General features: G+C 36.2%; 1 pseudogene; it reads left to right on the top strand.

Annotated features, from left to right (window-relative positions):
* The first annotated feature begins 21 nt into the window (after nt 1-21).
* LOC114285451 (valerianol synthase TPS8-like) lies at nt 22-27,636 on the top strand (annotated as a pseudogene).
* The last annotated feature ends 337 nt before the right edge of the window (nt 27,637-27,973 follow it).

Raw genomic sequence — 27,973 nt, 5'->3', positions numbered from 1 at the left:
ATATATAGTTATAGATCCCAAATGTATCATCCTCCAACCAAGATAGATAAAGCTAATTTATTTTCTCATCTAAAAATGGCTTCATCCACTACAAGAAAAAGCATTTTGTCGACCATTTTTGGCTACCAAAAACAATTTAGTCGCCAAAAGTCACAGAATTGGCTACCAAAAATAAGATTAGTCGGCAAAAGTCAAATTTTTAGCTACTAATTTTTTTTAGTAGGGGAATATTGATTATTGGCGACTAAAAAAAATTTAGTAGCTAAAAATATTACAATTGGCAACTAAAAAAATTTTTAGTAGCTAAATGTATCACAATTGGCGACTAAAAGAAAATTTAGTAGCCGTAGACCTACTTTTGGCTACTAAATTGTTTGGTAGCCGAATGAAAATAAAAAAATTAATTTTTAATCTTTGCCGACCAAAATTTTGGTCGCCAAATGTCAAGTTTCGACGACAAAATGAGTTTTAGTCGCTGTAGACCTACTTTTGGCTACTAAATTGTTTGGTAGCCGAATGAAAATAAAAAAAATAATTTTTAATCTTTGCCGACCAAAATTTTGGTCGCCAAATGTCAAGTTTTGGTGACAAAATGACTTTTAGTCGCTGTAGACCTACTTTTGGCTACTAAATTTTTTGGTAGCCGAATGAATATAAAAAAATTAACAACATAGTTATTTTATTTTATTAACAACAATACCATTAGTCTCCACTTGAAAATTTGACTAAACAAAATAGTTATTTTATTTTATTTTGTTTTATTTTTATTTTTATGAAGAGGTTGTACACCCACCATCCAAAAATATTAATATCTTATTTTATTTTTTATTATCTCAAAATATTAATTTATTTAAAAAATTAATTATTAAAATAATATGAATTTCTTATTTTGTCCTTTTTTTAAATCCATTAATAATACAAAAAATACAATTATGACAATTGATATTTCTAAAAAAATATACTATCAAAAGGTAATTTTGATAAATTAATATTTTTAAAATTTAATAATTGTATTATAAAAAGAAATTAAATTCTGAAAATAGACTATTATTTTGAGATGAAAAGTACAATTAAACTATTTATACTTTTTACATCATCATATTTCAATAACACTAATAAATTAAGAATAAATCAAAATTCACAAATAAAAGACAAAATATCCCAATTATTTATCATTTTAATAAATTTTTCAATATTATTACCGGTACTAATGAAATAATCATTTCACAGACACAAAACATATATTTCAAAAGTTTTAAAAAAATTTCATTATCAAAACGAGGGCTAAGTGTGTAAAAAAAATTCACTCATGACTTATGAGTAAATAAATCTGATTTGTAAGACTTATTGATATTATTTCAGATTTTAAAATTTTTCTTAATTTTTTAATAATTAATTTTTTCAACTTTTTTAAATTATTTTTACGTTATACACGGTTAACAATAATCAAACACTATTGTTAATTTAAATTTGGAGGGAGACATTTCTAATTTAAATTTGAGGGATTTATAAAAGTAATTGGCGACTAAAAAAACACGGGTTGAGTTAGCTCAGAATTTTTTTTATAAAATTTTTTCCTTCTTTTTTTTTTAATTTTCTTTCTTTCTTTTCTTTCTTACTATATATATATAATATAAGAATATAAGAATATAACATTTTAAAATATATTATTATATTTTTCAGTAAAAAAAATATTAGGACAAATATTTAAGATAATTTAATATTTTTAATATTTTTAATTTATAATTTTATTACTTATATTTTTATTTAAATATAATTTTAATATATTTGTTACTTTATTTAAAAAAAAATTAAATAATGAATTTTTTTTGTTACTTTTAATATATTTTTTTAATTCATTATTTACCGACTAAATTTTAGTCGGCAATTGTAATTACAAAATTTAAAAATTGTGCTTCAAACTTCGGAGGGAAACTTCGGAGGGAAATTTTAATATATTTTCTAGGGTTGTATTTTCTTGATTTTGTATATTAAGAGAGAGAGAGAGAGAGAGAGAGAGAGACTGGAGATGGGAGTGGCGAGCAAAGCAGGGGACTGGGCATTCAAGGCCTTCACGGTGGGCTTCGGCGTCGCCACCATCTATCTCGCCGCCACCTTCTCCGTCAATGTCTACCGCGGCCTCTCCTGGCATAACGCCCAATCGGTCTCTCTCTCTCTCTCTCTCTCACACACACACACACACACACAACCCTATGATATTTGTTTGTAACTCTTGTTGGTGATGCTTTGTGATGATTATGCCAAATTTTGTGAGTTTGTTCTTCTTTTGAATTTGGGAAAATTACTACATGAATCGATTGTAATTGAAATTTTATTACTTTATTTCTGTAGTATATTCGTTATAGAATATGATTAGTCAACATTAAATTCGTGATTAATAAGTATAAACTTCACTAAAATTGGTTACAGTTTTGGGAGTTTGAATGCTTTGGCTTTGAAATGGAGGTCTAAGGTTGGCGACCCAGAACTCACTTGGGGGTCTTGTTATGAGTGCGATGGGGAAGGAGTCAGAAGGGCCGCTGCACCTCATTCATTCGACAAATCTAGTAGTTAATTTATTTCCTACTCAAGACATGAAACAAGCTCATGGAATTCACCAGTGGTGGAGACCTGATCTGAACTTCCAGTCTAAGGTTTACAGCTACAGATAGTGCTAGTCACAGTTTGTTGGGATTTACCTTGTGTTTGGGGCACTGGTGGATTGTTTTTTGGATTACTTTGTAATCGGTGATGATGAAGCATTTATGTTCCTATGTATTCCCCTGTTCAATTTGTCTGAGACATGTAAACTTTGATGTATTGGTTGTGGTAAAACTGAGAGTACCCCTTTGTCAATACTTTGTGTATTACAGATTCATCTCGTGTTTGCATTTAGTCTTCAGTAACTACATTTTTTTATTTTATTTGATTCATATGCAATATTACAATGAAGCTTAATGATCAAATACTCAAAGTGAGAGAGAAAAATTCTAATAAATACATGGAGAATAAGACCTACCTAGGTGGGAAAATTCTCTCAACTACCTCATGAAAATGATTTAGCATGGAGCCTATAAAATTCTTTGTTACATGATTGATTTGAAGAATTACATAGGTAATCACTTATGATATTTCGAGATTACTGAATAATTACCGTATTATGTGAGATAATGACCATTCTTCTTCTTCTTTCTTTGTTTATTAAAAGTTTAAAAAATAGAAGAATAGTTTAAAAAATAGTTTAAAAATAGAAGAATGGTAGGGAAAAAAATATAAATTATTAGAAAATGTGGAGTATCAATAATAATTGTAACATGGATGGAAACTTAGAAGTTAATTACAAAAACATGTTTCAAATTATGTTTTTCCCTTCCATCTCAAGGGGGAGATTAAAACCTTCTTCTTCTTCTTCTTCTTCTTCTTCTTCTTCTTCTTCTTCTTTCTTTAGATATTAATGATTCATATATTATTTGAATAATTTCTTTGTGTCTTTGTCTCTCTTGCTCTCTCTTTACATATTAATTAATCATGGTGACCTCCCTCTCTCAATTTGTTTTTCGAGCTGTAACAGAGAAATTCGTTTTACTTTGTTTTTTTGTAGCCTGCAAAGCCAGGGACTCCAATCTCAAAGTTCATTTTAAGGTATTATGATCTCAATTCTGTTGCCTTTGAATTTTAAATTTTTGTGTATGAATTGATATATTTCATCATGAATGCATTATCATATATGGAGTCTCCAAATTTGTTCTGCTAGTTTAGTATTATGAATCTGAAAAATGTATGCAAGTGGATGCTCTTGCTACCAAATTAAAACAGTAAGTTGCGCAATCTTTATTACAAACAGTGTTCACTAGCATCTTGCATTCATTATTTTTTTCTAAATGAAGATCAAATGTATCTACCTTGGGAAAGATTTGAGTGTCCTATCTACTTGAGTGTCCTATTTTTTTTTTTTTTGCGTAGACCACCGTGTATGTGTCCTCTTTATGTCAAGTAGTACACATAAGGTGTTGAAACATGTCCTTCAAATTTCATCATGTAATAAAACTGTGCAATATATATGTTCTTTGTGGTACAAGAATTGATTATACAGGCATGAAGCTGAGCTTGCACGAAGCTGTGCACAATATTGTTTAATTTTAATTTTAATATATTGTTTATATGGGCACGAAGCTGAGCTTGCATGAAGTTGTGCACAATATTCTTTATAGGCACGAAGGTGAGCTTGCTGCAGCGGCTAGCCAGCCCCTTCCTGATGATGATGATGATGCATTTGACTAATGCTCATGGCTTTGGCTTTTTGCTATCATTTTTCGTGCTCCTTTAGTTAATATGAGTTCTAAAAAAAAAAATTCAACACTATCGAAGGATTTGTGTATGAGAGGTGAATGTATTGAGGAGAAGAGACCATTTTAGTTGTTCTTTAGCCATTGTTTCAAGTCTGGTTGTGGTTGTGCTTTGTGGTAGAATTCTTTAGGCTGCCATATGGATGTTTTGAGTCACTTCAAGTGTTTGCTTCAACATTTTAAATTATGTATGGATTTAAATTATTGACGTTGGATTAGACTTGGATTGTATGGAATTTGTATTATATATATAATTGGACGTTGAAGATTACTTTTTTGGATGCTTGGATTTGAAATGTGTGCACGTTGTTGAATGCTTTAAAGGTTGATAATATATTTTAGTGTTGACACATTATATTGTTTTATACAGGGTACAGGTTGTAATATAAATGAATACAGGTTGTTTACAATTTTTTTTTTTAAAAAAAACAAAAAAACAAAAAAAAAAATTATTTGCCCACCAAATGTTTTGGTAGCCAAATAGGTAATCAAAAGTTTTGGCTACTAATAATTTAGTAGCAAAAACATAACCCAAAACATTTTTGCCACCAAATAATTAGTAGCTAAAAGATTTGAGAATGAGAGAAAGAAACTATTGGCGACTAATACTTTAGTGGCCAAAACATACCTTTTGCCGACTAAACTAAGATTAGTAGCCAAATGTGTACTTTCGGCGACCAATTATTTAGTAGCTAAAAGTGATACCTTCCCCCGACCACAACAAGTTAGTAGCCAAAAAGCCTCATTCGGCGACTAATACTTTAGTGGCAGAAACATACCTTTTGCCGACTAAACTAAGATTAGTAGCCAAATGTGTACATTTTCGGCGACCAAACAAATTTTAGTCGCCAATACTATCGCCGACAGGGTAAAGGCGATGAGCTTAGCGACGAAAAATTTTGGTCGCTAAATCGTTTCGGCGACTAAATAAGTGACCTTTGGCGACCAATATTTTGGTAGTCAAAAGTGACATTTCTTGTAGTGATCTCAAGTTGGTGATATGGTGAATGGCAACGCCGAGCCTACTCGCCACTTGGCCAAATTTCCCCCTAGTTTATGGGGTGATAGATTCACTTCATTCACTTTAGATAAACTAGTAATTATTACATCTCCATTGCAAAATACTACAAATTCACTCTTATCAATTTTATATCTTTATCAATTCAGAAATTGAGTTTAGGTCTTTTACCATGATTTTCTGGCGTGTTTCCTGTGATAATTTTAAAGTGACATCGTTTTGTTAATTTTTTTTCTTTTTTCTTTCTCATTTGTTTCATAACCCTAACCTGTCTTTGAGAGAGAAAGACAAACAGAGAAGGGCGGAGGCAAAATGCGGAGGAGGGTGGCCGACTGTGACTTATTATAGTATTAGTTATGACTTGGTTACTGTAGACGTCCCCGAACGCCCCGAGAGGGAAATCCCGCTCTGTTCATTTGGGCTCACTACAGCTCAGGACTCTCAAATTGTCACGGTTCTAAATTTGAACCAAAGAGTCCAAATCTGACAAATCGTTTTAAGAAAACAGATTTTGAAAGAAGTGCCAAACATGGACTGCTTTGCCAGATACAGAGTCGCCACCTAAATATTTTATTTTGGGAAATTTAGGAAACCCTGACTCGTTGCCTAAGGCCACGTGTCCGTCATCACCAAAGTTGCCTCGGCTCGGGAACTTGGGTACGATTGGGAAAGGTCACTTCGTGAGCACCCCTGCTCGCCCGATCAAAGATCGGCCTCTACTAACCATGATATCTATTTTTAAAAACATTATGTGTTCTTATTCCGGTTATTAGCCTAGATTACTATGTGATGCGCACAGCATACAAGTATAGACTGGATCGCCTGAATTGGAACAAAACATTTCATGTTTGTTTGTTTGAAAATGGTTTGATAGTGCTACCCGCAAGTAGGCTAAGACGTGGATTTGCCACCCTCGGGTGGGCTTAGAAAACATGATTTTGCCACTATCTAGTGGGCTTAAAACACACATTTGATGAATTGTTCCAATTCAAGTAACCCAACCTTCACCCACAGGCATTCAGGCAGTTATATCACATAAGCATATAGCCTCATGGTAAGCATGCTATTCATGGCAGTCACTCACACGCATGCAAGGATGCTAAAGTATAAAACTTACCGAGTACTCCAAGCCAAAACAGAAACTAATTAGAAATCCATGCATGATCCTAATTATACAGAAATGCCTAATGCAATACATGCAAAGGTGCAACTATAGCAGGCTCGGCTATTCTAAACATGGCATATAAGATGCAACAGCTAACAAGTATTCAATCTTGGAATTGAAATACAAATGCAGTTAGTATGATGCGTCGAGCCCGGTGCATGCAAAACAGATGAATGAATGCAACATGCTATCATACTGTATGCTAATTGAAACATGCCCTAATCTAACCATCATAAGCTGGTAAATAAAAGGGAGAAAGATGTGGGGTTGGAAGACATGTATCACACACACGCACACTTATTGCAATTATGCCCTCGCACAGAGGGTCCGAAAGAATAATACAGTCCCGAATAAATATTACAGTCCCAATAATACAGTCCAAATATATACAGAAATCCTAATTAATTTACAAATTAATCTAGGAAAGCTATAAACTGGCATGCAAGCCAGGGACTGCCTCGACTCTGATGAATGATGTATGTTTGGGCTGCCTTGCGTGGAAATCCACTAGAATGCCCCAATTAGCCTCTGTTTTGCGATTATTCTTGGAATGCGCGCCAAGCTCCGGAAGACCGCCGATTCTTGATTTGCTGCAACAGAGAGTAGGAAAGGGGCATAGCAATGTATTTCCACAGATGTATGCATGCCTCGATCCTCGTGCCACCAATCACACATCTCGATGCATGATGGCCGAGGAGTCGAATTGTGCAACTCAATATAGAATGAATGCACATGAAAACAAAACAAAACCTAGATTCCATCATGGATAATCCGGAGTGTCGGTGACTGGGAATTGAGACACGTTCCGTCACTCGGAGTACGAAACGTACCTCGTTTCCCGTGCCTGGGCTAACTCCTATCCCAAGCACGATGCAATATGCACGATATGCATGAAATGCAACTAAGATACAACCTAACATACACAATGCTATGAAATGGCATACACGATGCACGAGATAACATGGCATACACAATGCGCTAACATACAACCTAGCATATGCAATGCTATGAAATGAAATGGCATACACAATAAACGAGGTAACATGGCATACACAATGCGCTAACATACAACCTAGCATACGCAATGCTATGGAATGAAATGGCATACAAAATGCATAATGGACTTACACCAACATGAGTGGACCTCAGCCACACTCGCATAAGAGGCCATAAGATGAAAATGAGAGTCTCGAGATGCGTACACGCGTGCACGCAAACTGAGGACCAAACCTAAGGCACAAAATGCCACTCTAACAAGACATGGCAAGATGATATGCTATCATGCAAATTTCAGTAGCAAAATGTGAGGCAAAACAGCCCCAAAACATGAAGAAATGGCACTCGATGCATGGAATGGTACCCGAAATGCAAAGTTAGGCATACGCAATGGCCTACAGCTATACAAAGCATGCATTATTTGATCATGACATGTGAAGATAGATTCAAGGCAGCCCCAAAACAAGCATGTTTTCAGTTTTAATCAGGGACAAACAACAAACACAAATAGGGCAAAACTAGCATGCAAAAATGGCCCTAAATGTGAGATTATGAAGCAAGTCACAGCTTCTGGCCCCAAACAGCTGAGGGTCCTTCAACAATGTTGAAGAGGGACCCAAAATATGACCTTTTACAGTTCTGAAAAGAGCCCAAAAACAAACACAGTTATGGCTAAGCTCTCATGCAAGAAATGGGCCAAAAGATGGACAAAGAAGCAAGTGAAGGTTTCTGGCCTCAAACACAAGAGGGCCCTTCAACAAAGTTGAAGAGGGACCCAAAATATGGCACTTTACAGATGATGGCCGGACCCAAAACAGTATGCATGCAAGCCAAAAATACTATGCAAAATATGGCCAAAAAGAGAGATATAACACAAAGTATAAAAATGATGCCTCAAACAGTGAAAGACCGTAATGAAACATGAAGAGGGGGTCAAAATAAGACTGTTTTCAGTTCTGAAAAGAGCCCCAAAACAGAAGCACAATAGGCTAACAAATCATGCAAAAATGAGGCCAAAAGAGGGATATAAAGGCAAGTGTAAGACAGAAGCCTCAAACCATATTGAGCCCTTCAACAACATTGAAGAAGGGCTCAAAATAAGCCCCTTTACAGTTTATGACATGCCTCAAAACAGATTATACATAGGCCAAAAATACTACACAAGATAATGGCATACAAGAGGGATAATGAAGTAAGTGCAACAAGGAGGCCTCAAACAGTGAGAGGCCCTTAAACAAAAGTGAAAAGGAGCTGAAAATAAGCCTAACTCCAGTTAGGGTCGGAGCCCAAAACAGCAAGCACAAGGAGCTAGAATAGCATGCAAAATATGGACCAAAATGAGGGGAATGGAACTTACCCTTGAAGACAAGCCTTTGGTAGCTTCTTGGACCAAAATGCAGCACTCCTAAGCTCTGGAGAACACCCTCAAACTGCTGGAATGGAGGATGGAAGGGTAGGGCTATGGGTTGGTGAAGAAATGGTGTAGGGTTAAGGGTGTTTGAGCTTGGAAATATAGAGAGGGAGAGAGCTATAATGCAAGGGCCTTAGAGGGAAATTTTGTAACCCTTGGGCCAATGCTGGAGGCCAGTTATGTAGACAAAAAATGGGGGAGAAATGGAGGGAAAAAGTGGGGGGAAAATGGATCAAGTTTCCCTCCAAAAGTTGTCCCCCGGATACAGGTTTTTTGGGGAGAAAACAGATATACAACTGGAATGTACTCACCCTGAGGAGCAAGGCCGGCCAGGTTTTGGAGCTGCAGGTGGCCGGCCGGCCACCCCCCATGGCCGGCCGGCCAAGGGTCAAAATGGTCAAAAAGATTTTTTGGCCGGCCACCACAAATTGGTGTCCTCCCAGGTGCCCTCAACACAACCCTGTGGTTCAAAATTGGCAATTGTAAAACAGGAGAGAGAATAGGCCATTTTTAAGAAGGGTTCAAAAGGATCAGGTGGAATTACTGGCCGGCCACCAACTTTTGGTGTCCTCCCATGTGTGTACAACACAAATATGGGGTTAGGATTGAAGAAAGTGATCCTAGGGTGGTCAACATTGGCTTGGAAGTGAGAAAAACGGGCGTCGGACGAATATAACTGGTTGCTGAAACAATTGCTGGTCTCTCACCCTTCTACGGCCTTCCTGGTGATGAAACAGAGGTACCTGCCAAAAATAAATGAAAACCGATGCAAAACGAATGTTCGGGGGCCAGAACGCACAGTTCGGGGCCTCGAAAACTGCCTGTTAAGCACCGAAAGTGGCATTCGACCACGAAGTGGGTCTCTCAGACCTCAGTGTCCCTCAAAAGGGAGTAAATAAGATGCATGCCAAAAACCGGAGCAAACGGAGATGGTTAAGCGGTCCCGAACCGAGGCACACGGCCAACAGTCTCGAAAAACCGAGAACCGGGCTCCGAAATGGGCAAAATGGCCTATAGCCACAAAATGTAGCCCACGGCCACTGAGGGATGGTCTACGGGACCTCTCCCTCCCTTCGGTAAGAGAAAACAGAGAAAGCCGAGCCTGGTTCGCAAACCGAGGCAAGGCACAGAAGAGGGTTCGGAAATCCGGAGGCAGGGCTTACGGCCGTGACTCTGAGACTTCTGAACGAGTAGAATATGCACCATCACCGAGCGCTCAATCGGTGACGTCTGAGTCTTAAGGTCGGTCAAAAATGGGGTGTCTACAGTTACGACTCATTATGGTATTAGATATGACTTATTATGATTATTATTTGATTATACCTTATGTGGTATTTGGTCTAAAACACCACACTAAATTTATATATCTATTTTATTACATTATAGGTTAAAATTCTAGACACTTGATCTTGATAATAAATTTCTAGGAGGCTATGTTCGATTTATAGCTTTGGTGAGAGATTTGAAAATTGAAAAAAAAAGTAAAAAATAAAAAATAAAAAGTGATCTTTTATATATTTTTTCTCTTTCCTTGTCCAAATTTGAACTAAACATAGCATTAACAAAATTTTATTGTGAAGTTGTTGTAATTAATGAATGTGGTGGGTTGTTGTGAGAAGCTATGGGACAAGTATGGTAATGAGGTTGACGTGTTGAAAGAACAAGTGAGGAGCATGGTAGTAGCCGGTGGACGTAAAGCAGCAGAACAAATAAATTTGATCAACGTGCTCGAACGCCTTGGTGTGTCGTATCACTTCGAGAAAGAGATTGAAGAGCAATTGGAGCAATTGTTTGCTAAGTTTGAAGACAATGAAGACTATGATTTGTTCACCATTGCACTACACTTCGCATATTCAGACAACATGGCTATAAAATGTCATGTGGTAATTTACATCCTCACCATATATCCAAAACTGACACCTCATTTTTATTTTTATTTTATTTATTTATTATTTATTTTAAACATAAATTGTTCATTTATTGTAGGGCAATCTTCATTCCATTAGCAGTCACATTTATTTATACTATATATTATAACAAAATAATATTTCAATAAGAAGAGCTCCAATACTATATATTAATTTTTTTACATTTAAAAATATTTTTTAAAAAAACTATTGGCTAACCCATTACACTAATTCTGTAAAAATAATAATTACCCATGCTTTGTGATTTGCAAAAGGAAATATTTCTTACTTATTTACCTCTTCAACCAAGAAACCTTAAAGCAATACACAATCACCTTCCCACAAATTAAACATAACATACACCTTACAACATATACATATGTAAACTATATATATATATATATATGCTTCTCTCGAAGGCTTTCAAACATTGTCAAAAGCCTCAAAATCATTTATGATTGAATTTTGTTTGATGGGCAAAATTCAAAATATTTTCAAAGGGTCAAATTCATTTAATAGTCCTTTAAAATCTTTTAAAAAATAATAATAAATAATAACTCTTATATATCAGGTTAAGTGGTCAAATTTAAAATTTAAACTCTTCTGATAGTTAAATTAATCATGACACTAGACATAACTTAACATCTGGAACGGAATTAAGAGAAGACTATGGAGGGTCATGGCCCTCTTGTTTCTGTAAAGAATATTGTTTGCTACATAACTTTAAATATATATATATATATATATATATATTATTTTATACATAAAATGACCCCCAGTATAAAAAATATGTCTTATCATTCTCTCATCTTGCATTCTCTTTCTGTTTTGCAAAAAAAAAAAAAAAAAAAAAAAATCATCCTATTAGAAATTGCTTCTGTGGCATTTAATTTTTTTTTTCCATGTATATATAATTATATAGCATATTGTACATACATGTATGTTTGAGTATATGGTGAAAAAAAAATTCTTTTGACCTCTCAATTAATAAAATCTTTATTCCGTCCCTGCTTAGCATGATATGATAAATATATACATATATATAGTGTAATTTTAACCAGACTCAATAGATGTCCACTTTCTAATTACTGACATGCAATGATACGATGCCTTATGAATCAGATGTGTTCAACAAATTTAGAGACACTCAGGGTATGTTAAGCTTATATGAAGCTACATATTTGAAGATCCGTGGAGACGGTTTTCTAGATGAAGCTCATGCTTTCACAATAGCCCAACTTGAGTCTCTGGTGGGAGGGCCACATTTAAGCTCTGATCTTTCTGAACAAGTGATGCTTGCCCTCAAGCAGTCAATCCACAGGGGCTTTCCAAGACTAGAGGCAAAGCATTTCATCTCTTTCTATGAAAAAGATGCTTCTAGGAATGAAACTCTATTGAGGCTTGCAAAGTTAGATTTCAACCAGTTACAGTTGTCGCACAGGGAAGAATTGGGCCACATCTCTAGGTAATATGATCATTTATATTCTTAATGTATCTCTCTTGTGCGGTTTCTTTTTTTACTTATATTTATTATTTTTGTAAGTAGAACAAACACCTATAATTATTTTAGGATAGATTACAATTTGGGTTATTTAGGACAAAAACATCCTCAACTATTAGCGAATATCACGTTATTTTTCTTTATTTATGAACTAGTATATTTTAATCTTTTAAATTATAAAAGTGATATTCGCTATGGGTCATAGTGTATTTAACCCTTAAAATTTTAATCTTTATAATTTAATCTAAATTTCATTTAGGTCATTATTATATCAATTCAAATTATGTGTACTCTCTTGATTTTAAATTTGGTTTTAATTTGATCCATCCTTTCAAAGTTAGATGTTGAAACGCATGACTTTCTAACACTTTGGCAATCACAGAGAGTGTTTGGGGTGCACTACAAAAGTGTACTTTTTTTATGATTTTATTTTTTTTGAATCACATCACATCTCTATTTTTTTTTTACACTTTTTATAAAAAAAATTAAAAAATGTACTTATTTAGATAATTGCAGGCACCCCCTTAATTGTAAATTAGACACAAAAAAAAAAAAACAAAAAAAAAATTGAAATTAAACTTAAAGTCTAGGCTCATATTAAATTAAAATTATAGGGACCAAATTGAAACTAGATCTAGGGGATCGTTTGGGAACATCAAATTTTAGCTTAAAAGTGAAAAGATCACTAAAAAAGTTAAAAAGTTAATAAATATTAAAAAGTCAAAGATTCATTTTCATTCACCCTACTTTTTGCATATCTTTTCGTAAAAAATTTTAAAAAATTCATCCTGAACATATATTAAACTTTTTTCATCTCATATTTTAATAAAAAAAATAAAAAAGTCATTAAAAAAATCTATTCTCAAACGACCACTTAAAGTGTAAGGACAAAATTATTTTAATTGAATTATAGGGATTAAAATGAAATTAGGATCAAACTTTAGGGTGAAAACTGTAATTAATCTTATTTTTTAAATACATAATCCTTTGTTTTGGGATTATTATTATTATTTTTGGTTAAAAACAATAAATAAATAAAATAAAATTTTTATTTGTTTATGTAGGTGGTGGAAAGAGTTGGATTTAATATCGAAAGTTCCATATGCGAGGGATAGAGCAGTGGAGTGCTTTTTTTGGTCAACATGTGCATATTACGAACCTCAACACTCTGTTGGACGTGCGGTGCTCACCAAAATTATGCTTTTGTTATCCGTTACCGACGATACTTATGATGCATATGGTACCTATGATGAACTCAAACTTTACACTAATGCAGTCCAAAGGTACAATTTTCTATACCAATCAATTTATTTATCCTGGGTATATAAAAAAAAAAAAAAAATCTCAGGTTTTTAATTTTATTAATTTAAATTTAATTTTTTGATTTGTTTTCAATTTAAACAATCTGGCTATGTTTGCTAAGTAAAATTAACACACACAAAAAAAATGATATTTTAGTCATTAAACTCAATAAAAAAAATATTTTAGACATTTTATGTATATGTACATCGAGATTATTGACTAAAATACTATTTTTCTTTCAGTTTTACTTGACGAAAATAGGTAAATGGTTTAAACTGAAAACAATCAAAAGATTAGTATTTAAATTAATAAAATTAATAACTCAGAGTTTGTTTTGTTATAAAGGTCAAATATTGGAGGTTTTTTATTTATGTATAATTATCCCTTTATCTTTTTTATTCATCATTAATTTTTTTTTTAAAATCATTCTGTTCATTGATATATCTCTTTGTATTTATAACATTATTATTCTAAAATGACCAAACAGTTGGCCTAGTAGTTTGAGGCGCATCCTTATCTAGTGTTAAAATAAAATAAAATAAAAGAATTAAGGGAAAGTTAGAAAATAAAAATAAAAATAAAAAAACTCTAGAGTTTCTTAATTTAAATCTTTAACTTTTGATTTGTTTTTAATTTAAACCATATGTCTATTTTCGTTAAGTAAAACTAATAAAAGTAAATAATATCTTAGTTATTAAACTCAACAAAAAAAGGTATTTTAATTGAAAATAAAACAAAAAATTAAGATTTAAATTGATAAAATAAAAAATTTAGAATTTATTTTGTTACAATGGTCAAATTTTAAAGATTTTTTTTGTAATTTTTCCAAAGTTTTATTGTTTCAAAACACTGTTATTATTAGATCCCCTCATTAAATATTATCAATAGGTAGTCCCTAGTTTCCTCAACTAATGTTTCAAATAAGATTATAGTAAGATTTCCACATTAAATATTATTAGGTATTCCCTACTTTCTTTAATTAAAGTCCCAAAATGGAATTATACAAATGCTATTGTGATTAAATTTCTTTTTATCAAATTTTGAATACTTCAATATTTTATATGTTGACAATGTATTGATACATGAAAGGTGAAATTCATTGAACAAATGTATTTTTTGGGGGACAAACTACATATTAATCAATATTTAATGGTCAAATTTTAGTCATTCTTGATTGTATTAGTATGTTATGACTTGAAGTGGTTAATTCTTAGGTGGAATGTGAGTGCCATGGATGAGCTCCTAGACTACATGAAGGCACTCTATAGAGCTCTCCTAAACGTCTATGATGAAGTAGATAGGGACTTGGCAAAGCAAGGGAGAGCTTATGGTGTTCATCATTCAAAAGATGCAGTATGGTTTTTTTCAATGTCATGTGTATATATATATTCTTGCTTATGAGACCGTGATTAATCTTTATTTATAGTTCTCTCGTCTCACAAATATCAGCAATTATTGGATTCAAGTCCTAGGTTGGGGGCACGAGGAGAGTAGAGAATAAAATTTTTAAGAACAAATTACAATCGTAGTTCCTATAGTTTGCCTTTTGTTTTCATTTGGCTCTTGTAGTTCTAATTGTGTCAATTTATCTTTGAATGTTTCATATTTTGTCAGTATAGTCAAATTGATAATATTTCTTTAGAAATTAGACTGAAATCAAGATAAAATAGTTCATTCACTTTTCTCAAAAGCAACTGAGAATTAGTATCCAATTTAAAATGATCCATTCCATTTTGGATGGACCATTTTGCTCTTAATTTCTATTCACTTTTCTTATGAATGTTTATTAATTGAACTGAATCAATACAATGTGAAAAATTAAAAAATAAAATTGACGCGATTAAGATTATTCAAGCATATTGACACAATAAACAATTTATGGGGGACTACGGGTAAGTTTTGTCTAAAATTTTATGTTATATTGGTCCACCCTCGTGGGAGTTCGAACCATAAGTTTTCAATATGAGAGTGAGTAATAGAGATTAAGTGTAGAGATGAAAATCCTTTTGCGAGACACGTGCAACTTATTTTGTGATTTTCTTCTGTGTATTTGTATTATTGAGTCATAAATCCTGATCAATTGAGACAAAATCAGCAGTAATTTTTTATCTTCTTCTTCATGATAATTAAGGTCAATTTGGAAACATGGTTAAAAGCTAATTTTTGGTTTTTAATCTATTTTGGGTCACATCACTTCTCTACTTTTGTACTTATTTTTTCAAAAAACAGCCAAAAAATGAAAAAAAAAAAAAAAAGAGTAGCTTTTAACCAATTTTCCAAAACAACTCTCAGACTTTAATTCCATCAGCAAAATGGAATTTTGATTAATTAATTTTATTTTTTTTTGTGTATGTGACTTATAATTAACCAGTTCAAAGAAATAATGAGAAGTTATGAAATTGAGGCAGAGTGGTTTAAGGAAGGATATGTAGCATCATTTGAAGAGTATATGAAAAATGCCTTGGTAACCAGCACAGGTCGACTGCACACAACATCTTGCTTCATGGGCTTAGAGGCAGATGTTGCTACCACTGAGGCATTTGAATGGATTCTAACTAAACCTAAAATGGTGGCTGCCTCTGGTGTTATTGGCCGACTCGTTGATGACGTAATGAGCCACGATGTACGACTATCACATTTGTTAGGTCCCTGTGTTGTCAAATCCGGAGACAAAATCTTGTGTTGATTCAAAACTATGTTTTTCTGTTTTTGTACTGTCCGCTCGAGCGGAGACTCTTGAGCTCGAGCGTCGATTAGCAGGTCACAGTAGTTTGACAGGGCAAGCACAGATTCTGGTGGGTGTGATTTGACGCTCGAGCGGAAACTCCTACGCTCGAGCGCATCTCTGTTTCTTCGTATGCAGTTTTTGTTCAGTCCGCTCGAGCGGGCTATGTTGAGCTCGAGCGGAGATCGCGATTCAGATTCCTATTTAAAGCTGCTAACGTTGTTTTGTTTGGGACGTTTTTTCCTAGATCTGATCAAAACAAACTAGGGTTGTGTTTAAAGTCTTCTTGGGAGATTTTTGAGAGTTTTCCTTGATGTTCTTAAGAGAGTTCTGAACTTATGCATTGAAATTCATACATCAAGGAGGTTGCTTCTTAAGTTTCAAGTGAGTTCTCTTCGGTGGATTCCGAAGATCAAAGCGTAGGATCCAAAAGGCGTTTGAGTCTACTCAGTCGTTAATTCGACAAGTGAAGTTGTGGTGTGGAATCAACTTCAGAATCAATTCCGTGACGAAGGTGTGGTGAAAAGAGTTACAGAAGATTCAGAGACAAATTGACTAGTGTTGGGTGATTTGTATGATTTCTTTGTAATCTTTTTGTTCTTCAGTAGTGGATTGATAGTGGCGGTTCGCCCATGGTTTTTGATTACAATTGAAGGCTCTTCAATTGTGGTTTTTTCCACGTAAAAAATCGTTTGTGTCAATTTATTGTTTATTCTCAAAAACAAACAAACTAAAATCACTCTCGTAAGTGTTTGATGATTTTAGGTTGAGTGTTTTGATTTATTGGGATTTGGAATAAGTTAATCTTGATCTAATCATTAATCACATAGGATTTTCAATTGGTATCAGAGCAGGTCACTCTTTGTTTTTTTTTTTAAAAAACTATAGGAGTGTGATTTTGTGTGATTAGTATCATGGATTCTATTCGTGAAGGTAACTCCACTCATAGACCCCCATTACTTGACGGTACAAACTATTCTTATTGGAAAGCTCGTATGAGAGCATTTTTAAAATCCATCGATGAGAAAGTTTGGCACTCCGTAATCTTTGGGTGGAGTGAACCTACTATCACCGTTGATGGGATTGATATTCCTAAACCCCTTGATAAATGGGACACAATCGATTACCAGAATTCGAGTTGGAACAGCAAAGCACTAAACTCCCTCTTCTGCTCTGTCACACCTGAAGAATTCCGTCGAATTTGCACGTGTGAAATAGCAAAAGAGGCGTGGGATATTCTTGAAACGATTCACGAAGGTACCACCTCTGTTAAAAGGGCAAAACTTCAACGTCTCACGTCCGCCTTTGAAACCCTTTTTATGCGCGACGATGAGACGTTCGATGAATTTTATGCAAAACTCAGTGATATCGTGAATTCCTGTTTCACTCTCGGTGAAAAAATCCCGGAAGCAAAAGTTGTTGGAAACATTTTGAGGTCCCTTCCCGAGAGGTTCCAACCAAAGGTGACAGCCATTGAGGAGGCTCAGAATGTTGATACCCTCAAGCTCGATCAATTGGTTGGAAATTTGCAGACTTATGAAGCCCACCAAATTTCTAAGAAAAAGCAAAAAGAAAATATGGCTTTCACGAGTGCTCATGAGACTGCAAAACCTCCGGAGACTGAATTTGATTTAGAGTCTGAGATGACGGCTATGCTTACAAAACAGTTTAAAATTTTTTTGAAAAAGAAGCCGAATTTCAGAGCCCCTACTTCAAAAGATAAGAGTAATGACAAACCCAAAACTGTTCCACCAAAATTTGCTCAAACTACTGAAAAAAAGATTGTAAGGGGACCAGGGGTCAAGTGTTATGAGTGTCAAGGGTTTGGCCACATTGCCCTTGAATGTCCTTCGAAAAAGAATCGAAAGAAAGTCTACACTGTAACTTGGGATGATGAAAGCGGGTCGGAGCAAGAACCCGAAGAACCTGAATCTGGAGAAGACGGGAATAGTGCTTTTATGGCTTTTTGGTCCACTTTCACTCAAACTCTTCCAAAGCCAGCGGAGTTAGCTCGTGGTCAGAACTTGCATCATGCTCCTACTTTTGATGGGAGTAACTACCTGTTTTGGAAAATCAGAATGAGGGCTTTTCTGAGAGCCTTTGATCCAGAAGGTTGGCAGGCCATTGAAGAAGATACAGAAAGTGTTGACAGTCCGAGCAATCTGAGAGCCCTTAGTACTATTCGTAGAGCAATTTCTGCTGAAGAACAGCAACGGGTTGTTCGTTGCACAAAGGCTAAAGAGGCATGGGAAATTTTGAGCCAATTCCATGAAAGAGGAAACTCACATTCATCACCATCCAGCGACTTTTCAGTTTTAGTTGCAAGATTGGAGGAGGCAAAGGAGAATGAAGAGCAAAAAGAGGATGATGAAACATCTGAGGATAATGAGGAGATCAATGGCGATGAACTACAACAAGCCTACGAAAAGCTGTACGAGGAATCCTTGAATTTGTCCAAACTCAACGACAAACTCTCTCTCAAGCTCAAGACATGTGAGAGTGAGAATGTCAGGCTGAAAGGAGAACTTGTAGCAGCAAAGCAGAATATCGTCAAGATCTCGAGTGATAGGCAAGACTTATGTGGAAAATTACTATCCTCTGAAACTGAAAGGAATGAACTTCTGAAGGTGTATTCCACATATGAAGAAAAACTTGAAAGTCTTGAGCTGTCACAAGCCAGATTGGAAGAGATAATCTGTCAAAAGGATGAAGAGCTTCGGGTTGCTAGAGCCACTATTGCCATGTGGAACAAAGGTTCAAAATCTTTAGAAGACATCCTCGGGTCTCAACAAATGGGTTGCGACAAAAGCGGGTTAGGCTATGGTGCAACAGCACACAAGGGACAGGCCTCTACTTCACATGACAAGAAGACTCAAGCAAAGGGAAAATTGAAGGTAGACCAGGCTGATCTCTCTCTCCGTCTACCGAAAGCTGGTAAAATCAACAAACAGGAGGTAAAACCGGTTTTTATTTGTCATCACTGTGGTAGGTATGGCCACATTCGTCCTTACTGTTTTGAACTTTTTGGTAAGGTGTCTAAAAAGGGTAGAAATTCTAATACTTTTTGGGTTAGGAGACAACCTTACATGTCTAGGCTGAACACCAAGACTAAAAAGATTTGGATTAGAAAAGAGGATTTGACTTGTTTTGTTGCTCACACTGCTCTAAAAGCACGTGATTCACACATGTGGTATCTTGATAGTGGGTGTTCTCGTCATATGTCAGGTAACAAATCCTACTTCACCTCCCTTGAAAAATATGAAGGAGGAATTGTTACCTTTGGAGATGGCGGCACTTCGAGAGTCATTGGTAAGGGCTCTATAAGTGTTGCTGGTCTTCCCAAGCTAGATAATGTTCTACTAGTTGATGGTCTTAAAGCTAATCTTTTAAGCATTAGTCAAATGTGTGATTCCCATCATGAAGTATTGTTTTCTAAAAATAAATGTGAAATTTTGGATAAAAAATGAAATACTGTCTTACATGGGGTTCGCACATCTGATAACTGCTATGGGATTGTTACAACTAATGATCTCACTTGTCACTCTGCCATCATTAGTAACATTGACCTGTGGCATCAAAGATTAGGTCACATGAATTTCAATGACCTAACTAAGATAGCCAACAAAGAGCTTGTGAGGGGAATACCTAAACTAGGTAAGAATTTGAGCCATGTGTGTGGACCATGTCAGCTTGGCAAGCAAACCCGTGCTCCTCATAAAAAGGTGAACAGCTTTACAACCAAACGTCCTCTTGAACTAGTTCACATGGATTTAATGGGTCCTACTCGCACTGAAAGCATCGGAGGTAAAAGGTACATTTTTTTAACTGTTGATGATTTTACTCGATTTTCGTGGGTAAATTTTTTAAGGGAGAAATCTGATACGTTTGATGCTTTCCAGGCCTTAGTCCCTAAAATCCAAAATGAACAGGGTGTTTCCATTGGGCGTATCATAAGAATCCGAACCGATCATGGTCGTGAATTTGAAAATAGTTCGTTTTCGGATTTTTGTGATATGCATGGAATCAAGCATGAATTTTCTACCCCTATTACTCCACAACAAAATGGAGTTGTTGAGAGGAAGAACAGGGTTGTTCAAGAAATGGCTAGGGTCATGCTCCTTAGTAAGAAACTTCCTCCTAAGTTTTGGGCTGAAGCCTTAAATACTGCTGTGTATGTCATAAATCGCGTTTATTTAAGGCCCGGCACTTTACAAACTCCTTATGAATTGTGGAAGGGTTTGAAACCTAATGTAAAATACTTCAAAACTTTTGGGAGTAAGTGTTACATTTTCAAAGATAGAGAGCCTTTGGGAAAATTTGACTCCCGAAGTGATGAAGGTATTTTTCTAGGGTATTCAACCACCAGTAGGGCATTTAGAGTCTATAACCTGCGAACTTCATCCTTAATGGAATCTATCAATGTGGTTATAGATGACACAGGTGCACCTACTCCAGCAACAAATGAGGATGATAATGATGAGTCGCCAATCTTGGATACGGAATCACAAAATCAAGGAAAAGGTGCGGACCTATCACAAGAAATGGTTACAGAACCATCTTCACAGGTAAGGTCAAGTCCAAAGAGTGCTCCAAGGGACATCACTCCTATTGCCCCTGTCACTGCGAGTCCTGAGCTTAAACCATCAGCTAGGGTGAAACTAAATCATCCAGCTCAACAGGTGATTGGAAGTGTCTCGGATCGAATGAAAACCCGAAGACAGATTCGGGATGAGGTATCACATATGTGTTATGTTTCTTTAATTGAACCTAAAATTTTTAAAGAGGCCCTGCTAGATGATAGTTGGGTCAATGCTATGCATGAAGAATTAGGTCAATTTGAACGTAACAAGGTTTGGACTCTAGTTCCCAGACCTAGAGACATGAATGTGATAGGTACCAAGTGGATCTTTAAAAATAAATCTGATGAGAATGGTACGGTTGTTAGGAACAAAGCTAGGTTGGTTGCTCAAGGCTACACACAAGTAGAGGGTGTTGACTATGATGAGACGTTTGCCCCAGTTGCACGTCTCGAATCTATTCGTATTTTGCTTGGTGTTGCATGTTTTCTTGGCTTTAAATTGTTTCAAATGGATGTGAAAAGTGCCTTTTTGAATGGGTACTTGAGAGAAGAGGCATATGTTGAGCAACCAAAAGGGTTTGAGGACCCTAAATGTCCGAATCATGTCTACAAGTTAGACAAGGCTTTGTATGGGTTGAAACAAGCCCCTCGAGCTTGGTATGATAGACTTACTACATTTCTTCTTGACAATGATTTTCAAAGGGGTAGTGTGGATAAGACCTTGTTTGTGAAACATACTAAGTATCATATTCTTGTTGCTCAGATTTATGTTGATGATATTGTGTTTGGATCCACTGCTGAACATCTTGTGAAATATTTTTCGGATTGTATGACACATGAGTTTGAGATGAGCATGATGGGAGAGTTGTCTTATTTTTTGGGTCTTCAGATTAAACAGTCTCCTTCAGGTATATTTGTGTCTCAGTCTAAGTATGCGAAAAATCTTGTGTCTAAGTTTGGTCTTGAGTCTTCCAAGCATGCACGCACTCCAATGAGCACCAGTCTTCACCTCTCCAAAGACTCCTCTGGTATTGATGTTGATCCTACCCTTTATAGGAGTATGATAGGGAGTCTTTTGTATCTCACAGCCAGTCGTCCTGATATTTCTTTCAGTGTCGGTGTTTGTGCTCGTTACCAAGCCAGTCCTAAAGAGTCTCACCTTCTTGCGGTAAAACGCATCATCAAGTATGTTAATGGGACTTTGGGGTATGGGGTTTGGTTCTCCACTGACACTACAGCCGAAATTACTGGTTTTTCTGATGCCGACTGGGCAGGGTGTGCTGATGATAGGAAAAGTACATCCGGGGGGTGTTTTTACCTTGGGAATAACCTGGTTTCTTGGCATAGTAAAAAGCAGAATGCCATCTCTCTTTCCACTGCTGAGGCTGAGTACATTGCTGCAGGGAGTTGTTGTGCTCAAATGTTGTGGATGAAGCAAATGCTTCATGATTATGGGATAGAACAGAACACTCTTACTCTTTTCTGTGATAACACAAGTGCCATAAACATTTCAAAAAATCCTGTCCAACACTCTCGCACCAAACACATTGACATTCGTCATCATTTTATTCGAGAGTTAGTGGAAGAGGGCCTTGTTGTTATTGAGCATATTCCCACTGAGCATCAAAAAACTGATATTTTTACAAAACCCCTTGATCTTCTTCGGTTTGAGTTCCTTAGAAAGACCTTGGGTGTCATGCTCGATCACTAGAGTGTTACTTGTTTCTTGAGTAGGTGTAAATGTTTGTGCCTTATGAATGCTTGGATGTGATAATCTCATTATCATTGATATCTGTTTACTTGCATCCAATTTTTTTTTACCCTACTCATGATGCTTACAAAATCTCATTGTTCATTGGTCATAGCTCATTTTGAATGCCCATGCTCATTAACCTCATGATCTCATTCTGTACACATCCTTGAGATTAATTGTTGCAGGGGTTTCCGCACATGTGATCAAAGTTCTCTATGGACCTCTAACAGTGTTTCTTGTACTTTCACTGTGGAATTGACCGATACTAGTATATCATGGGTGATGTTGAGTCTCTTAACCATCTACCATCTGTTTTCACTTCCACGGTTTCTCCCTCAGTTCCTTGAAGTCTGGGCATTAGGAAAAGGCTACCTCAGAGGCACCAACCAGGCCATCCTTTATGATTTCATTCTTCTCTGGTTTGGTTTCCATACTCTTGAGAGTGAAAGCCACCAGTGAGTGCACACAAAAAAAAAAAAAAAAGGACTCTTTGACTGAGGGGGAGTCTCCGCTTTTACTCAACAAATACCCCGTGATTCCTAGTGGTTTGACTTTTCACTTTATTGTTGAGTTACTCATGATGGAGGTCCAGCCATCCGATCACTACTAGGATTAACTCTAGCTCAGTGACCTCTCATGGATTGCACACACACACTTTATCATATGAGCTCTCATATTGGATTTTGAGTTGTACATTCTCATGTAGCTTATGATCATTGATTATATTTTTTCTGCTATGCTCATGATTTCCAGTGTCGTTTTTTTTATAATAAAAAAGGTGCTAGTTCACACGATTCATGAATTGTGGATTATTTCATCTTAGTATTCATTTGGCTCAGTCTGATCATCTATTTTTGTTTCAGGTCTCACCTCTTGATTTTGAGTATTGGATTGTTTTTACAAAAAAAAAAAAAAAAAAAAAAAAATGTTTGTTTTGTTTTGTTTTGTTCCGCTCGAGCGGAATGTTTTACGCTCGAGCGTGTTTTTCACTCTTGCAGCAGTTTGTTCGTGTTTTGGCAGTTCTGAGAGATTTTTTTTTGAGCTCGAGCGGCCTTTTGCACGCTCGAGCGGGAGTCTGCTTGCAGTATTGTACGCTCGAGCGGTACTTAGTACGCTCGAGCGGACCTGTTTCATACTTAACTCCCTCTCTTGACTCTTCGAGGTATTTTTTCTCTTCCTGTTTCATTCTCTCGATCTAGGGTTTGTCGTGTGGCTGCATTGTGGAAGATTTTTCCTCCCATTCATCATCCTACCCACTGATTTGCTCTTTGGTAAGTTTTACCCTCTTTTCTTTTCGTTTTTTTTTTTTAGTGTTTGTTCTTGTTCTATTTGGTTATGGTGTTGTTGGGTGTGTGCTTCTGTAGGGATTTGTGTGTCGTCTCTGTGATTCTCTCTCTCACACACTTGTTTTTGTCCGATTGTTTTTTTTTGTTTTTTTTTGTGTGTTGTGTCTGTGATTTTCGGATTTATCTGTGTCCGTTTGAGGTCTCTCTGCGTGGGTAATAGTTTGGGCTTGGATACTTTGCTTTGATTTTCTCATGATTCATACTTATTCTATGCACTGTCTCTCAAATTTGGTGTATTAGTTATGAGTTCTTCAATACCATGCTTTCATGCCCTGTTTTTGTTATGCCCTGTTTTTAATTTGATTATTACACTAATGTTTTGTTTTGGTTTGTTTTGGTGTGGGTTGGGTTTTGGGTTTGTTGCTTTGTTGGGTGTCTTAGTGTCTTCTTCGGTATGTCTGCTCCTGCCCCAAAACGCCGAAAGGCCACCGTTTCTCGCCCTACCTATAACCCTGAGAGGTTTCAGTCGGCCTCTCAATCCAAGTCATTCCATAAATCTTTTGTGACTCGAACCGTTCATTTAGAACGTAATGTTCAACCCGATACTTTTGAGTCCATCAAAATTCGTCCATTGTTCGACCCTCTAGGTGGTGACCATGTTTTATTATTTTCGGGGCGTCAGAATCTCGATTGGGTTCGAGAATTCTACTGTAATATGGAGGGTATTCGGGATTATGAGCCATCTTTCACCACTTGGGTTAGGTCCAAATCCATTTCTGTCACCCCTGCTTTGATTCGCCAACTTCTACAGATTGAGCAAGTTTTTCCTCAACACTATCCGTTTCCTGTACCTGATCGTCCTACTTGTGACTTTGATGAGGTGTCTTTGGAACTTTGTGGTGTTGCCCATCATTGGCCTAAAGGCGGTTTGATTAAACAGTTTGAACTTCTTCCGGAATTCAGACTGCTTAATTTGATTGTCTGCGCCAACATCATTGTCACCACACATTCTTCCGAGGTCAAACAAGACCAAGGATTCATTTTGTCTTGTATTGCCAATCACCGCTCTATTGATCTCGCCTCTCTTATTATCACCAAGATGATCAGTGCTCATGGTCATTCCAAGCTTGGCCTTCCTTACGGTTGCTTGATCAACCGACTTTTGTCTGACCTTGGGGCTCCTATCCTCGATGTTGATGAGTTTGCCTCTCCCTCTCGCCCTTTCACAAAGAAAACTGTCTCACAGAGTCGGGCTCATGTTAAGGGGGAGTCCTCTCGGGCTGATCCTTCTGCAGGTACCACTGCTGGCCTTGCTGAGGAGGCTGAATATGATGCTGCTGCCGCTGGGGGTGCGGAGGATCCTACTCCATCTGTTCCACCTAGCTCGTTTCCTGATCAGCTTCGGCATTTTGAGGCGGCTATGACCAGGCGGTTAGACTTTCTCGATGCGCGTTTTGATGCCTTTGATGGTCGTCTTGGTCAGCTGGAGCAGACTGCTACGCATACTACTTCGCAGCTGGATCACATCATTTCCTTACTGACGCTTCAGCCGCCCCCTCCTCCGTCTGGTGCTTGATTTGTTGCTTTCTTCATTCCCGGTCAAAAAGGGGGAGAGTTTGGTTCCTGCTGGATTGGACATGGATATTGATGGTATATTTTGTTGATGGTACATGGATATTGTTGGTATATTTTGTTTTGTATGGATATTTTGATATTGTGTTTCGTTGGTTCTATTGAATGGATACATTTTGCTATATTCTTATATAGTTCCACAAGTTTTGGTTTTTCTGGTATGTTGCTCGTTTTTTCACAGGTGAATGGTGGATGATGAATTGGATTGATGGATTGATATATGGCAAGATTGGAAAGCTTGTTTGTTCATAGAGTTGTTTTGAGTGTTTTAGTATTGGTTTTTGAATTTTGTCTAGTGCTTGTGTTTAAGGACTTTTGTAGTATTGGTTTTTGAATTTTGTCTAGTGCTTGTGTTTAAGGACTTTTGTTTAGAAAAGTTTTGTCCGGGAATTGACAAAGGGGGAGATTGTTAGGTCCCTGTGTTGTCAAATCCGGAGACAAAATCTTGTGTTGATTCAAAACTATGTTTTTCTGTTTTTGTACTGTCCGCTCGAGCGGAGACTCTTGAGCTCGAGCGTCGATTAGCAGGTCACAGTAGTTTGACAGGGCAAGCACAGATTCTGGTGGGTGTGATTTGACGCTCGAGCGGAAACTCCTACGCTCGAGCGCATCTCTGTTTCTTCGTATGCAGTTTTTGTTCAGTCCGCTCGAGCGGGCTATGTTGAGCTCGAGCGGAGATCGCGATTCAGATTCCTATTTAAAGCTGCTAACGTTGTTTTGTTTGGGACGTTTTTTCCTAGATCTGATCAAAACAAACTAGGGTTGTGTTTAAAGTCTTCTTGGGAGATTTTTGAGAGTTTTCCTTGATGTTCTTAAGAGAGTTCTGAACTTATGCATTGAAATTCATACATCAAGGAGGTTGCTTCTTAAGTTTCAAGTGAGTTCTCTTCGGTGGATTCCGAAGATCAAAGCGTAGGATCCAAAAGGCGTTTGAGTCTACGCAGTCGTTAATTCGACAAGTGAAGTTGTGGTGTGGAATCAACTTCAGAATCAATTCCGTGACGAAGGTGTGGTGAAAAGAGTTACAGAAGATTCAGAGACAAATTGACTAGTGTTGGGTGATTTGTATGATTTCTTTGTAATCTTTTTGTTCTTCAGTAGTGGATTGATAGTGGCGGTTCGCCCGTGGTTTTTGATTACAATTGAAGGCTCTTCAATTGTGGTTTTTTCCACGTAAAAAATCGTTTGTGTCAATTTATTGTTTATTCTCAAAAACAAACAAACTAAAATCACTCTCGTAAGTGTTTGATGATTTTAGGTTGAGTGTTTTGATTTATTGGGATTTGGAATAAGTTAATCTTGATCTAATCATTAATCACATAGGATTTTCAACATTCTTAAAGAGATTATAATGTTTACTCCCTCCGTCCCAAAATATTAGTCCCTTATTCCATTTTTCATTGTCCCAAAATATTAGTCCCTCTTCAAAAATCAAGTACAAAAATAATATAAATTTCCTATTTTACCCTTCTTTTAAATTAATAAACAACATAAAAAGTACAATTATGCATTGATATTCTCAAAAAATGTACTATCAAAAGGATAATTTTGGAAAATCAACTTTTTTCAAATGCAATAATTGTACTACCAAAAAAAGTTAGATTCCCCAAAAGGGACCATTATTTTGGGACGGAGGGAGTATTTATTTTTGTGATGATGATGATGATGATGATATCTAACTCTTTTTTTTTTTTTTTCTTTTTTTTTTTTTTGAACAAATGAAGGAAGAACAAGAGAGGGCACATGTAGCTACAGGGCTTGACTGCTACATGAAGCAGCATGGTGTTTCAAAGCAAGAGGCGATTGTGGAGTTGTATAAAATGATTGAGAATGCATGGAGGGATATCAATGAAGAAATGATTAAGCCAACTGCCATCTCAATGACACTCCTGATCCGTGTTCTCAACCTTTCGCGCATCTCGGATGTGGTTTACAAGTATGTGGATGGCTATACTCATCCGGAAATAATCAAACACAATGTCATCTCTTTGTTCGAAGATCCAATTCCCATGTGAGTGAGCATGGTTCACTGCTTTTTGGTATTGTATTCTGTACTTCATCTTTAGTAGTGTGAAAGACAGAAGATTTTTTGTTTTTAAATTCTTCTCTCTCTGTCTCTCAATATAATAAATTTACAAATGTCAAGATACTATAATCTCGACATTTGTGTTTTGAAAGACACAGCAGATAAACTTGGAGAAATAATCTCCTTAAATAAATGACCTGTGGTGGGTATGGGAGGGATGTCCTGTTGTGCAGCCCATACTATTGTGCTCAAAGAAAATTTAGGTACTTTCTATTAATGTGATCTACTTGTGTATGACACTCTTCGCCGCACAACACGCATCTACC

This window comes from Camellia sinensis, chromosome 13 (genome assembly GCF_055761805.1).
Source record: "Camellia sinensis isolate YWXY chromosome 13, ASM5576180v1, whole genome shotgun sequence".
Classification (NCBI taxonomy): domain Eukaryota; kingdom Viridiplantae; phylum Streptophyta; class Magnoliopsida; order Ericales; family Theaceae; genus Camellia; species Camellia sinensis.
Note: the sequence above shows the minus strand (reverse complement) of the source record. Positions and strands in the feature narration are given on the sequence as shown.